General features: G+C 40.2%; 1 protein-coding gene and 1 pseudogene across 1 annotated transcript in view; both read right to left on the reverse strand.

Moving 5' to 3' along the window:
- The window catches only part of FBXW4 (F-box and WD repeat domain containing 4), a 126,254-nt gene that overhangs the window by 95,871 nt on the left and 13,886 nt on the right, over nt 1-16,497 (reverse strand). The gene's annotated exons all lie outside the window — the stretch shown is intronic.
- LOC133389871 (U2 spliceosomal RNA) lies at nt 7,385-7,497 on the reverse strand (annotated as a pseudogene).

Below are 16,497 nucleotides of genomic sequence, written 5' to 3' on the forward strand. Positions count from 1 at the left end.
GGGCACCCACTGTTCAAATGCACCGCAGGTAACAGCACTCAGGCTAGTTAGCGAGTGACTACTTCAATGAGGTAGCCTAAGCAGATGTAATGGAATTTGTTCATGCTCCATCCATTACCCATTTCTTGCCCTTTCTTACATCACTTTGTGGATGACCCCAATGTTTAAATGTATATTGTAAGCTCTCTGTGGCAGAGAGTTTTTCTCTATGCTATGGCTTCTGCAAGGGTAAGTTTTGTCTCACCAAGCTATTAGAGTTCTTCAAGAGTGTCAGCAAGCATATAGATAGAGGTGATCGGGTTGACATAGTGTACTTAAGACTTTCAAAAAGCTTTTATCAAAGTACCACGCCAAAGATGAGAGAGACTGGCTGAGTTGGGAGTGGGAGGTACTGCATGGCAGTGGTTCCGCTCCTACTTGGCAGGTCACCTCCAGAAGGTGGTGCTTGGGGAACACTGCTCGGAACCCTGGACTCTCCAGTATGGGGTTCCGCAGGGGTCAGTTCTGTCCCCCATGCTGTTCAACATCTACATGAAACCATTGGGTGCGGTCATCCGGAGCTTTGGAGTGCATTGCCATCAGTATGCTGATGACATGCAGCTCTATTTCTCCTTTTCATCTTCATCAGGTGAGGCTGTCAATGTGCTGAACTGGTGCCTGGCTGCGACAATGGACTGAATGAGGGCTAATAAACTGAGGCTCAATCCAGACAAGACTGAGATGCTGCTAGTGGGTGGTTCTTCTGACCGGATGGTGGATGTTCAACCTGTCCTGGATGGGGTTGCACTCCCCCTGAAGGAGCAGGTTCGTAGCTTGGGGGTTCTCCTAGAACCATCTCTGTCACTTGAGGCTCAGGTAGCCTCGGTGGCACGCAGTGCCTTCTACCTGGCTTCAGTTGTCCATGCTCTGGTAACCTCAAAATTAGATTACTACAATGCACTCTAAGTGGGGCTGCCTTTGAAGATGGTTTGGAAGCTGCAGCTTGTGCAAAATGCAGCAGCCAGATTGGTAACAAGGACCAGACGGTCCGAACATATAAAACCGATTCTGGCCCGCTTGCATTGGCTGCCTGTATGTTTCCAAGCTCAATTTAAGGTGCTGGTTTTGGCCTGTAAAGCCTTACATGGCTTGGGACCACAATACCTGATGGAACGCCTCTCCCGATACAAACCCACCCATACACTACGTTCAAGATCAAAGGCCCTCCTCCGGGTGCCTACTCCAAGGGAAGCTCGGAGGATGGCAACAAGGGAGAGGGCCTTCTCAGTGGTGGCCCCCAAATTATGGAATGATCTCTCTGACGAGGTGCGCCTGTTGCCAACACTTATCTTTTCGGTGCCAGGTCAAGACTTTCCTCTTCTCCCAGGCATTTTAGCATGTGTTTTTAAATTGTTTTAAATTTGTAAATTGTGTTTTAAATTGTTTTTAAACGTGTTTTTTAAATTTGTATATTTGTTTTAATGTTTTTAGTTACTGTAAACCGCCCAGACAGCTTCGGCTATGGGGCGGTATAAAAGTACAATAAATAAATAAAGACTTCTGAGTAAGCTTAGCAGTCATTGAATAAGAGAGGTCTTGTGGATCAGGAACTGGTTAAGCAGCAGAAAGCAGAGAGGGTTGTAGAAAGTGGAGTCCCCAAGGATCAGTACTGGGATTTTTAATTTGTTCATAAACGATTTAGAGCTGGGGTGAGTAGAGAGGTGGCTATGTTTGCTGATGATACTAGATTGTTTATGTTCGTTAAAATAAAAGGATTGTGAAGAGCTCCAAAAGGATCTCTTCAAACTGACTGAAAGGGTGGTAAAATGGCAAATGCAATTTAATGTGAGCAAGTACAAAGTGATCCATGTCGGGGCAAAAAAAATATTAATTTCACATATACACTCATGGGATATGCACTGGCAGTGACTGACCAGGAGCAAGACCTTAGGGCTGTAGTGGATAGCTTGATGAAAATGTCAATCCAGTGTGTGGCAGCTGTGAAAAAAGCAAATTCCATGCTAGGGACCATTAGGAAAGGTACTAAAAATAAAACTGCTGATATCATAATGCTGTTATACAAATCTATGGTGTGACCACATTTAGAATACTGTGTACAGTTGGACTTCCGGGAAGGGTTGCTTTGCCTGTGCTGCCTCTGAGTCGAGCTCTCGTCTCAGAAGAAGCTTTTTCAGCTTTAAAATCAGTCAAAACGTTCTTTTTGACTGGTAAAGATTTTCTCCCAGACAGGGAGAAACATAGAGATTAATCACAAAGCTTGTTTTTGTGGGGAGGACTGGATTTCATTTATTTATGAGAGAAGGTTCAAACTGCAATGCCGGACGGACTTTCATCAAGCTCTAGCTGATTACAGCGACACGTTTATCTTTTCTTCAAAGAAAAACGGACTCTAACAGGCAGATAAGCATTCTTCTTTCTATTTTCTTTTTTCACTTGGTTTAAATTGTTGCAGCAAAAAAGAGATTTGTCAATGAATCAGCTGTGAAGAACTTCTGGGTGAGTTATGGCTTTTCTCTTTCACTCACGAAATTAAGGAGAAAAGAAATCGAAAAAGCTTATCTTTGTTTTTATTGCAAAAAGCTGTCCTGGAGGTGCATTCTAAAGATACCAACGAAAGAGGGATTTCTATTTCGAGGAGGGGGAAAAAAATTATTTTTTTTTGAGTCTATTTCATTTTGACGAATCTGCTTGTTCATGACGCCACTAATTGTTTTGATGTTGGGAACTAAGTTTGTTTTGTATTCCTGAACACATAAAAGATAAGGCAGGCTGTATTGTCTACACTGATGTCAGCAAGCCTGTAATATTAACCCAATTGTGGCTGAAATAATTTTTGTTTCTGTGGTTTTAAGAACGACAACCAGGAAAGTGATTGAGACCATGGAAGAAATTATGTTTCAGAAAATAATGGGTGAGATTGAGATAACGAAACAAACCCTGAGACAGGGTAGACAGGAGATGAAAATTGAATTTAACAAAATGACGCAGGAGCTTAAAGAAATAGGAGATTCTGTGAGAGAGGTGTTTGATGAGATTAGAGATGAGAAAAGAAAAATTAAAGGGAAGCTACAAGCCCTGGAGATTGGAACAAATGTGAAATTGGAAAAAGATTTGGAGTTTATGGATGTTAGAAATAAAGTTTACTGTTTGGAATTCAACGTTGTCTCTGAAGAAATTAATGAAGATTTTGGTGGTAAAGTTATCAATGTCTTGGATAATTTTCTGGACTGGAATGATGTGATGGAGCTTGACATAGAAAAAATCTATGGAGTTGGCTACAGATATGTGACAGTGGAGAAACTCTTAAGAGATGAGCCAGTGCATTTTGTAAAAAAGAACAACAGAGATATGACTTTGCAGCAATATTTCAGCAACATATTCAGAATTCTTGACTGGAATGATGTGATGGGGCTTGACATAGAAAAAATTTATGGAATTAACTACAAATATGTGACAATGGAAAAACTTTTAAGAGATGAGCCAGTGCATTTTGTAAAAAAGAAGAGCAGAGATGTGACTTTACAACAATATTTCAGCAACATATTCAGAATTGATGGCAAGGACATATTTGTGATGGGGGAAATTCCCATCAGACTCTTGTTATATGACTATGGCTATGACAGCAAGATCATCATGGGATACTGATAATGGATGAATGGATACTGAAACCACTGGATTTAACAGGACTATTGAAGATGGAAGATGGAATTAATATTGATAATGGAAGAATGGTTATGGAAATTATTGGACCTAACAGATTTGGATTAATCAATATGTTTATTTGGACTATGGCTATGACAACAAGATTATTATGGGATACTGATAATGGAAGAATGGCTACTGAAATTACTGGACTTAACAGGATTACTGAAGATGGACGATGGAATTAATACAGATAATGGAAGAATGGCTATTGAAATTATTGGGCCTAACAGATTTGAATCAGATGGATTAAGCGACATGTTTATTTGGAGAAAAATTGAAAGATATATCTCTCAAGGAATTGAAACCTCTCTTTGACTTTTTGTGGAAAGAATAAAGTAATGTTTATGAGATTTGATGATTAATTAAGATAACTACTGGAGGAAAGTGATTTTATAATATAATTTTAGAGACAGGATTGTTATATATTGTAGACCTATAACTGATCTGCGACAAATCGGAAGTCAACATTTTATTTTATTGTTTAATTGTTTTTGTTTTGTTTTGTTTTTTGTCTTTGAAAATTTGAATAAAAATTAATGATAAAAAAAAATAGAATACTGTGTACAGTTCTAGTTGCCTCATCTCAACAAGGATATTGTAGAGCTGGAAAAGGTTCAAAAAAGGGCAACCAGGATGATCAAGAGGGATGGAGCAGCTCTCCTATGAGGAAACATTGCAGCATTTGAGGCTTTTTAGTTTAGAGAAAAGGCAAGTAAGAGGTGGCATGATAGAAGTTTATAAAATTATGCATGGCGTGGAGAGCATGAATACAGAGTTTTTCTCCATCTCTCATAGCACTAGAACTCATGGACATCTAATGAAGCTGAATGATAGAAGATTCAGGACAGACAAAAGAAAGTACTTTTTCACACAGTGCATAGCTAAGCTACGGAACTCACTTCCAAAGGAGGAAGTGATGGCCACCAACTTCAGCTTTAAAAGAGAATTAGACAAAATTATGGAGGATAACTGTATTAAAGGCTACTAGCCATGATGGCTATGCTCTGCCCCCACAGTCAGAGGCAGCATACTTCTGAATACCAGTTGCTGGAAACGGCAGGGAGGGAGAGTGCTCTTGTGCTAAGGTCCTGCTTTCAGGCTTCCCATGGGCATCTGGCTGGTCACTCTGAGAACAAGATGCTGTTATTAATACACCTAGTATTAAATCTTCCTTTTGATTCAAAGAAAGAATCGGGAAGGCACTTACAATATCTTCTGATTCTGATTTGAAGATCTCTCCCTCTCCCTCTCCCTCTCCCTCTCCCTCTCCCTCTCCCTCTCCCTCTCCCTCTCTCTCTCTCTCTCTCTCTCTCTCTCTCTCACACACACACACACACACACACACACACACACACAAAATCATATATGATGTCAGGTGCAGGAATGGTGGGCATGGTTTTCCCAAAATGTCCTGGTGGGCTCTGGGGATTTGCAGGTCACATCAAGCCCACAGACCAGAGGTTCCCCACCCCTGTTATACCACAAGAGGAATTAATGTACATTGGGTGGTACTGTATCAACAAAAACTCCACTGTTGCCTGCAGCAGCTCTACCCATATATAGAGAGCTGGATCTTCAAGGCTTTATCAGCACATCCTCCTCAGAACTGCTGTACATTTACCCTCCCAATGTAACTCAGCCAAAACATTCCAGATTTGCCATTTCAGTTTGCTGGCCTTTAATGGACCACACCCCACCCCACCACCCCGTATCTGAGGTAATGTTAGAATTCTTATGGTAAAGTCTTCTAGCCCAGTAAGACTAGGGACTAACTGAGGTCAATTTTGATATAGATGTAGGTTAATTCGTAGGAAAACCCAGCCTCCATTAAAACCCTTGTGGTCCATTTCTCCCTTGAAGTAAGGACACAGTAGCACACAGCAATGGTTGAGCACTCTACTCTCAATAGGAGACTGCTCTGGCTTGTTCACAGAGGTCAATTCCCAGGGCACCAGCTATGTGTACATGAAGGAGCATTCCTACACTCAATTGCCTGAGAGTAAGTGCAATTGAATGGGGTTTCTTCCTGAGCAGACATGCAAATGATTGCAGTGTCAGTCTCACCAAATCCGTGGGGCTTAATTGCTCCTAACTCTGTGCTGCACTGTAACTGTAGTTTGGTAACCTCCAAAAGGAAAAACAGCTACCAACTGTCTTCCCATGGCATTTCCTCTACTGGAAATGCAAGCCTATAGCAAGCTCTGTCTCTAGCAAATCTCAGAAATAGCAGTAAGCTAAACCTTATGGATAGCAGTGGAAACATAAACCACATTCTGCTTCCAAACAAGAAAAAAGAAGTCTGCAATTGGAGATTTGCTAGCAATTCCATCCATCAAACATGAGACAGAACAGAAGATGTCTGGTTCCCCATTAGCTGTGGGGTCTAACAAAGAAGAACGCTCTTTTCATGCATCAATGGACAGAACTAAAAAAACACAAGGCACAGAAGATATTTAAAACAATGGGCAAAGTAAGGTGCTGCTTTTAAACAGTTTCTTTTCCTATCCTAATAAGCAGAGCTAGAACAAATGATACTGGAGGGATATTAATCACTGGCTACTGATGGACTTGAAGTTCCATGGAAGTCAAGCCAGATTACTTGCCCCAGGGCAGCTTCTCAGCTATTTTTAATACAGATTTAACAATATAGTTTTGTAAACAAGCCAATTAAACTTAGGCCCTGATCAGTTTTCCCACTGATTTTTAGGGCCATGGGAAGTTTACCTTGATTCAGCTCAAACCTGTCACTTTTTCTATGTAGTTTAAGCAAATATCCCTTTGTGTTGTCTTGAAATTCTTTTAACAGTAAGAGACACTTGCCAGGAAACCTATGTATGTCTACTAAGTAGTAAGTTCCCCTGCATTCAGTGGGGCTTACTCCCAAGTAAGGACTTAGGACTGTGGCCTTTCCCCCCCCTTGCTTTGTTATGTAAGGAAACAATTGAGACATTAAAAAAAATTAAAGGTGGAATTTCTCTGTCAAGGTAATGTTTGAAACTATGAAGTCTGAAGTCTGATAAGGTACATAGCGGAAGAAACAAGAGCAAGCACATCCAGGAATGTAGCTGTCCTTATCCATCCCTCTCTGTTTTTGATGACTAGCATTGTTTAAAAAATGACAAAGCACCCCGAAGGAGGGAAAAAATCCCCCTTTAAACAAACATATCTTGTAGCTGTTAATGCATGGGAGAATCTCTAACCTGGCCCTGACGCCTAGCTAGACTCTAGTGTTCCCAGCTCTCTTTCCATCGCCTGGAGCTCATTTTTTTTACTCCTCAATCGCCCTCCCCTTTCCGGCACTTTGTCACCATTATAATTTGACTGCATTCCTGGGCATGTGACCCACTTTAAACAAAAACACACAGAGATTTCCATCACCAAGGAATCTTTCTCCACACAGTCAGTTTGCAATCTCTGTGCTTTACCTCCTACTCTTGTCCAAAAATGGCAAAATATGTCTTTGAAAGTAGGGGAGGAAGTCCCACTTTAAATGTTGAGGTTCACAAGAATATTTTGGACCAAGTATTAACTTCAAACTTTATGTCTGATATCTAAATGACCATGAAATCAGATGACCCTGCTACAAAGATGTATGTATTTTATTTATTTGTTTGGATATTTTGTATCACACCCTTCAACAAATTGTCAGGGCAACTCATATGATCAGGCAATATCAAAATGAGGGTGGGGGAGAGAGTTACAAATCCTGCATATAATCACAAGAAAACATAAAAATTAAACTGATAAGAACAGATACTACACTTGATCTTAGCCAAAAGGCCGAGAAGCCATTAATGGGTAGAATATCTGTGATAAAAATGAATGTATTACCGAGAATGATGTTTTTGTTTCAAACAATACCTGTAATATCCTCTGATTTACCTTTTAAACAATGGCAAAAAGATATTTCTAAATTTGTATGGCAAGGAAAAAAACCAAGAGTTAAATTTAAATTACTTCAAGACGCTAAAGAAAGAGGAGGACTGGGATTACCAAATTTGAGACTTTATTTTGCTGCCTGCTGTTTAGTCTGGATAAAGGAATGGATCTTATTGAGGAATAAAAGACTATTGGATTTGGAGGGCCACAATCTGAAGTGGGGATGGCATGGATATCTATGGTATGACAAAGTAAAAGTAAATGTAGACTTTAATAATCATTTTATAAGACGTCCTCTGTTGAAAATATGGAATAGATACAAACCAAGGTTTTATTCGAAAATACCATTATGTGTCTCAAGTCAAGAAGCTTTTTATAGAAGAGAAATGTCTGGAAAAGAGAAATGGTTAACTTATCAAGAACTATTAGAAAATGTACATGGAGAATACATAATGAAAGAGAGAGAACAATTGATAAAGGAAGGATATAGTTTTCATTGGTTTGCCTATTTACAATTGTTAGAAAGATATAAAATGGACAAGAAAATGTATGGGTTTGAAATAAATAAATCTGATTTTGAAATAGGTTTGTGTACAAATGATGAAAACATAATTGCAAAAATGTATAAACTTTTATTGAAAATGGATATGGAGGAAGAACAAGTAAAAGAGTGCATGGTAAAGTGGGCAAAAAATTTTGGTCATAACATACAAATGGATCAATGGGAAAATATGTGGAAAAAAGGCTTGAAATTTACATTATGTTATAATCTTAAAGAAAATTTTTATAAAATGATGTACCGTTGGTACATGACTCCAGAAAAGCTGTCAAAAATGTATAGTAATGTCTCTAATGTTTGTTGGAAATGTAAACAACAAGAAGGATCTTTTTATCATATGTGGTGGTCATGTAAAAAGGCGAAATTATTTTGGGCACAGATAGGTAGGAAGATGCAAAAAATTCTAAAGATAAATATTCGGTCAAAACCAGAATTTTTCTTATTGGGTTTTATGGATAAACAAATAGAAAAGAAATATGGAAGAATAATATTATATATGATTACGGCAGCAAGATTATTATATGCACAAAAGTGGAAAATGGAATCAACACCAACAATGGAAGAATGGTTATTGAAATTAATGGACTTAGTAGAAATGGATAAATTGACATGTTTACTTAGAGAAAAATCGACAGATACATTTCTTAAGGAATGGAAACCTCTCTTAGACTTTTTGTTGAAAGATCAAAATAAAATGATGATACTGGGATTTGACGATTAATTAAGACAGCCTATGGAGAAAAGGGACTCTGTATGTATACATTAAGGGACAGGTTTGATGTATATTATATACTTATAGCTGATCTGCGACAAATCGGAAGTCAACTATTTTATTTTCATTTTTTTGTTGATGTATTGTTATGTCTTTTTGACTTTGTTTTGTTTGTTTTTGGAAAAATTTGAATAAAAATTATTAAAAAAAAAAAAAAGAAAACATAAAAATTAGATTTGAAGTTAAAACAAATTAAAACACTCAAGAAAAGAAAAGCACCTCTCACCTGGTGCCAAAATAACATTAAGGGAGGCACCAGATGATCATCTGGGAACAGCATTCCAGTCAGACTGCAAACACCTTTCCCTTGTAACCATCTGCTACACCTCACTCAGCATAAACACTGAGAAGGGTTTCTTCACAAGATCTCAATGGAGATCTTATGGCCCAAGTAGGCACATGTGGAGACAGGTGATCCTTTAGGTACTCTAATCCCAAACCTTACAAGTCAAAATAGCACTTTGAATTGAGCCTCAGGTGCCACTGTAACTGATGAAGCAACTCCCCAATTGTGGAACTCTCTCCCAAAGCAAATTAGACTGGCTCCTTCTCCGTTGTCTTTCAGGTGAACAGTTACATTTTTGCTCCTCATTTTCTTCAACTCTTTTATTGTGGCATTTTAATTGCATTGATTATTGCAACTATCATAAAGACCCTTTTAAGGGCCAAAAGACAATGTAAAATATTTTATGAATAAATAACTAAATATAATTCCCAGCAGTCTGGCAGCTTATTCTGAACTAACTGATGTTTCCAGACCATCTTCAAAAGACAACTGTTCATATAACCCATTGCAACAATCTAGTCTGGAGGTTACCAGACCATGGATAACTGAAACCAGGATCTTTTTGTCCAAGTAGAATTGCAACTGGTGCACTAATCTAAGCTGGTTCAAAGCTCTCTGTACCATAGAGGTCACTTGGACCTCCACTGATATATATTAATGAAGGTCCAAGTGACCTGTATGCAACTGGTGCACTAGTCTAAGCTGGTACAAAGCTCTCTGTACCACAGAGCCACAGTACCACTGATATATGTATATTCCTCCTAAAGGAGCCCAGGGCAGCAAACAAAAACTCTAAAGCACTCTGAAACATCTTAAAAACAAAAGACTTAAAACATTTAAAAACAAAACCTCTTTAAAAACATTAAAACATCTTTAAAAAATCTTTTAAAAAAAAAAAGCTTTAGAAACATATAAAAAAGTAATTCCAACACAGACGCAGTCTGGGATAAAAGGCTTGTTGAAAGAGGGAGGTCTTCAGTAGGCGCTGAAAAGATAATGGAGATGGTGCCTGTCTAATATTGAAAGAGAGGGAATTCCAAAGGGTCCGCTTCCTATGTTGTGCAGAACGGACCTCCTGATAAGATGGTATGTACATGAGGCCCTCACCTGCAGAGTGCAGTGATCAATTAAGTATATAAGGGGTAAGACAATCTTTCAGGTATCCTGGTCCCAAGCTGCATAGGGCTTTGTACACCAAAACCAGAACCTTGAACTTGACCCAGTAGCTAATGGGGAGCCAGTGCAATTCTTTCAGCAGCAGGTTAACATGTTGGTGATACACTGCCCAGTGAGCAATCACACTGCTGCAATTTGCACCAGCTGCAGCTTCCAGAAGAACCTCAAAGGCAGCCCCACATAGCACGCACTACAGTAATCCAGCCTGGAGATTACCAATGCATGGACAACAGTTGTCAGGCTATTCCAGTCCAGAAATGGCTGCAGCTATCTTACCAGCCGAAGCTGGTAAAAGATACCCCTAGCCACAGAGATCGCCTGGGCCTCTAACGATAAAGATGGATCCAGGAGCACCTCCACACTATGAAATTGCTTTTTCAGAGGGAGTACAACCCCATCAAAAGCTGGCAATTGACCAATTATCCAAACTCAGGAACCACCAACCCACAGCAACTCTGTCTTGCTAGGATTCTGACTCAGTTTATTGGCCCTCATCCAGACCATCACTGAGTCCAGACACCGGTCCAGGGCTTGCACAGCCTCTCCCGATTCAGATGTTACAGAGAAATAGAGCTGGGTATCGTCAGCATACTGCTGACACCTTGCCCCAAATCTCCTGATGCTTCCAAGAGCTTCATGTAGATGTTAAACTGCATTGGGGACAAGATGGTACCCTGCAGTACCCCACAGCACAACAGCAAGGAAGCCAAAAGAAAACCACCCAATGCTATTCTCTGAAAATGAACCTGGAGGTAGGATCGAAACCACTGTAAAATAGTGCCTCCGATACCCATCCCACCAAGTCGGCTCAGGAGGATACCATGGTCAATGGTATCAAAAGCTGCCAAGAGAACAAGTAAGAATAACAGGGTTGCACTCCCTCTGTCCTTCACCCAAGGTCATCCATCAGGATGACCAAGGCCAATTCAGTCCCATAACCAAGCCTGAATCTAGATTGGAATGGGTCAAGATAATGTTTCATCCAAGAATACTTTCAATTGCTGCACCACAACCCTCTCAATCACCTTCCCTAAAAAGGGGGTATTTGTGACTGGGTGGTAGTTGTCACAAACTAGTAGGTCCAGGTATTTGTTTGTTTGTTTATTTGTTGCATTTATATACCGCCCCATAGCTGAAGCTCTCTGGGCAGTTTACGATTAAGAACTTTAAAACTAGTAAAGCAGGTAGGCTTAAATTAAATTAAAGCAAGTAAACAAGGTGGGCTTAAATTAAATTAAAACAAGGTGGGCTTTTTTAGGAAAGTTGGATCACTGCCTCTTTCAGGGCGGCTGGGACCACTCTCTCCTACAAAGATGAACTGACTACACCGTGGATCTATTCGGTCATACCCCCTTGGCAAGCTTTAATAAGCCAAGACAGGCAAGGGTCGAGGGGACACATTGCTGGTTGCATCGTCGCAAGCACCTTGTCCACGTCATCAGGCTGCATCAACTGAAACAGATCCCAAGAAGTTGTAGCAGACGTTGCACTGGACACCTCACTAGGGACTACAGTAGAAATAGCCTCAGGCTCATGCACTCCCCTTCACTCTCCTCCACTGGCATAGGTGCAAGAAGATAAGAGGCTTTCACTTCCATTTTTTATTAACCAGAGTTAGCATTACATTCAGACTGTAGACTGTGGATAATCTTCAGGATGGTTTGCTTAAACAAGCCATAATTATATTAACCACAGTTTCTTGGGTTCAGATGAAACAAACGCTAGTTAAAAACATAAGAACATAAGAAGAGCCTGCTGGATCAGGCCAGTGGCCCATCTAGTCCAGCATCCTGTTCTCACAGTGGCCAACCAGGTGCCTGGGGGAAGCCCGCAAGCAGGACCCGAGTGCAAGAACACTCTCCCCTCCTGAGGCTTCCGGCAACTGGTTTTCAGAAGCATGCTGCCTCTGACTAGGGTGGCACAGCACAGCCATCACGGCTAGTAGCCATTGATAGCCCTGTCCTCCATGAATTTGTCTAATCTTCTTTTAAAGCCATCCAAGCTGGTGGCCATTACCGCATCTTGTGGGAGCAAATTCCATAGTTTAACTATGCGTTGAGTAAAGAAGTACTTCCTTTTGTCTGTCCTGAATCTTCCAACATTCAGCTTCTTTGAATGTCCACGAGTTCTAGTATTATGAGAGAGGGAGAAGAACTTTTCTCTATCCACTTTCTCAATGCCATGCATAATTTTATACACTTCTATCATGTCTCCTCTGACCCGCCTTTTCTCTAAACTAAAAAGCCCCAAATGCTGCAACCTTTCCTCATAAGAAGAAGCTTCCCTTCTCCTCTTCATAGCCATTGCAGAAGAGATGACAGGGGAAGGTCCATGAACTCCAGTCTCACTGCAGTTTGTTCCTGTCATGACAAACCATGATCTATTGCAACATCCAAACCAGCTCTACAGGGTTTTTTTTTGGATTGACTTCTGCTAGTGAATGCACCAACTTTTCAGACTTCAAACACTGCCTGAACATGCCCACCAGCAAAACTGGCTTGGCAGTTATGACTTTACACGGTCTCCCTTGTACTATGGTGCTAACACAACAAATAAGCCTAAACCGAGTAAAGCACCATGCTATGATGCTTACAGAGACAGGACTGTACTTGAACCAACTAGGAATGGAGGCCCTCCATACCCTCAGGCATTATGCTGTCCTCATTATGCAGGGGATTTCTTATCTACTATTTATCCACTCTGTCACTCCAAAGAGCTGTCTCTTCTGCTGCATTTCAATCCACCTCAAAAATATCCATGTTTAAGCAGCATAGTTGAGATGTCCCAAACTGGTAGAAACCTGGAGAGGAAAACAATGCGTAGCACAGAGATACAAGATCTAAGTTTAATTTCCCATTTTACACTATAGGGTTTCTTGCATTAGGATCTGAAGCAGCAACCAGCGTGCAAGGAATAAGGATACCATCAGCTTCTTGGCCCTGCATGTTTATATCGTAATTTATTCATTTGTTACCAATGTTCATCAATTTATTCAGCACCAAGAATCACCTTGGACAAAAAGCACATGTCAATGCTATTTTCACTACTCACGCTCAGTGATATAATGTATACATTCACAAATAATCTATTAGCCCTTTGAGTAGTCTGACACAGACCTAAAAAGATTTGTGAGGTGTGGCAGCAGATAACAGGTTGTATCCAATACTAGTCCTCCTCAGAGTAGACCCATTGAAATTAGTAAACAGGACTAACTTAGATTCATTAATTTAAATGGATTTACTCTGAGCAGAACTTAGTTCCAAACCAATCATCACATAAAGCCATAACATTTGAAATATATCTTCAGAATTATTAGTTGCTATGCGCCTTCAAGTCGATTACGAATTATGGCGACCCTATGAATCAATGACCTCCAAGAGTATCTGTCATGAACCACCCTGTTCAGATCTTCTAAGTTCAGGTCTGTGGCTTCCTTTATGGAATTAATCCATCTCTTGTTTGGCCTTCTCTTTTTCTACTCCCTTCTGTTTTTCACAGCATTATTGCCTTTTCTAGTGAATTATGTCTTCTCATGATGTGTCCAAAGTATGATAACCTCAGTTTCATCATTTTAGCTTCTAGTGACAGTTCTGGTTTAATTTGTTCTAACACCCAATTATTTGTCTTTTTCACAATATGCGCAAAGCTCTCCTCCAACACCACATTTCAAATGAGTTCATTTTTCTCTTATCTGCCTTTTTCACTGTCCAACTTTCACATCCATACATAGAGATTGGGAATACCATGGTCTGAATGATCCTGACTTTGGTGTTCAGTGATACATCTTTGCAATTGAGAACCTTTTCTAGTTCTCTCATAGCTGCCCTCCCCAGTCCTAGCCTTCTTCTGATTTCTTGACTATTGTCTCCATTTTGGTTAATGACTGTGCCGAGGTGTTGATAATCCTTGACAAGTTCAATGTCCTCATTGCCAACTTTAAAGTTACATAAATATTCTGTTGTGATTGTTTTAATCTTTTTGACGTTCAGCTGTAGTCCTGTTTTTGTGCTTTCCTCTTTAACTTTCATCAGCATTTGTTTCAAATCATTACTGGTTTCTGCTAATAGTATGGTGTTGTCTGCATATCTTACATTGATATTTCTCCCTCAAGTTTTCACACTTCCCTGCTCTTGGTCCAATCCTGCTTTCCGTGTGATATGTTCTGCCTACAGATTAAACAAATAGGGTGATAAAATACACCCGTCTCACACCCTTTTCTATTGGAAACCAATCATTTTCTCCATATTCTGTCCTTACAGTAGCCTCTTATCCAGAGTATAGGTTGTGCATCAGGACAATCTGATGCTGTGGTACCCCCATTTCTTTCAGAATAATTTCAGAATTGTTACTTTACATTAATCTTCAATCATTTTTACTTAATCAATGTTCTTGAACCTTGGCATAATCGAGATTCTTGCAGAAGTCCATGGATGACATTAAATGCGTTTGGGCTATATGGTTCCAGGTTATGGTCTGAAGTCACATAAGACCAGCACCCTGCTGAAGCTAAGCAGGGTCAGGTCTGGTCAATGCCTGGATGGGAGACCTTCTAGGAACCATATGTAAGCCACCTTGGGTTTCTATCATGAAAAGAAAGGTGGGGTATAAATGTAATAAATAAATAAATAGCCTACAAACTGTGTTATACCTCTTTCTGTTTGGAATCAAGTCTCATCAAAATAAGAAAAAATATTTCTAAACAAGTATTCTTGGGCTCAGGGTTTTTATTTTAAAACTATCTTCTATATGTTCTATCCTCACTGTTGGAGGCAATATGTATCTGAATACCAGCTGCTAGGAATCACGTGGAGAGATCACTATTGCACTCAGAACCTGTTTGTGGAGTTCCCATAAGCATCTACTTGGCCATTGTGACAACAGGATGCTAGACTAGATGGGCCTTCAGCTTGATTCATCAGGGCTCTTATGTTCTTAAAGTACAAGGCTTTATTTTCAGAGCTCATTGGTTACAGTCAACAGTTAAATATCTATGCAGTCCCTCATATCCCTACAAATAGGTCTCACAGTACTGCTGAAAATTAAATGACCTTCATCCAGTTATTTCCTGTTGCACCCAACAAGAGTGGTACACACTTAAGATAACTGGTTTTGCATGTCCAGCCTCCAACTACATATGGAACCCTACTGAGTACGGGGGGGGGGGGGGGGGGGAGTCATACCGACATCTCATCTTAGACATGGAATGCTATCCCCACCCAAATCTGAATCTGCAGGACAGTCTCTAGCAACACTTTTTTGTGTTCCTGCACACAACTGAGGAGTTTTTTCACAGGAGCATATCTGGATCACTGCCATAGTACAAAGGGAAGTGTCAATATATTCTACAGATTAAAGACTCCAGTTGAATGTATCTTTTGGGGGTTTTACTTGAAAGCCTTTCCAAATTCCTTAGCCTTCCATATACACAAGTTTCTCCTTTCTTTTTTAAAGGGAAATATTACCCTGCACAATCCTTCAAGAACAGCCTGCTGGATCAAGCCAATGGCCCAGCTAGTCCAGTATCCTGTTCTTACAGTGGCCAACCAGATGCTCATGGCAAGCCTGCCAGCAGAACATGAGTGCAAGAACACTCTCTCCTCTTGCAATTTCTAGCAACTGGTATTTAGAGGCATAATGCCTCCAACCATGGAGGCAGAGCATAGCCACCATGGCTTGTAGCTATCCACCATGTATTTGTCTAATCCTCTTTTAAGATGGATTCCTACATTTGGCAGGGGATTGGACTCGATGGCCTTATAGGCCCCTTGCAACTCTACTTTCTATGATTCTAAAGCCATCCAAGTTGGTGGCCATCACTGCCATCTCTGGGAGCAAGTTCTATAGCTGAACTATGCACTGGCGAAGAAGTACTTTCTTTTATCTGTCCTGAATCTTCCAGCATTCAGCTTCATTGGATATCCACGTGTTCTAGTGTTATGAGAGAGGGAGAAAAAGTGTTCTGTTCAAATCTGCACTCATCTTAAGTTTATTTGGTGAAACCTTTCTTCAGGTTCCACAGGGCAGTGGTAATCAGGGAACATGCATCTTCAGTGGTTGTACCCCATCTGTGGAATGCCCTCCCTAGTTCCATACACTGGCATCTATGTGTATGACCTTTCA

The sequence above is a fragment of the Rhineura floridana genome, chromosome 7 (assembly GCF_030035675.1).
Source record: "Rhineura floridana isolate rRhiFlo1 chromosome 7, rRhiFlo1.hap2, whole genome shotgun sequence".
In the NCBI taxonomy this organism is placed as follows: domain Eukaryota; kingdom Metazoa; phylum Chordata; class Lepidosauria; order Squamata; family Rhineuridae; genus Rhineura; species Rhineura floridana.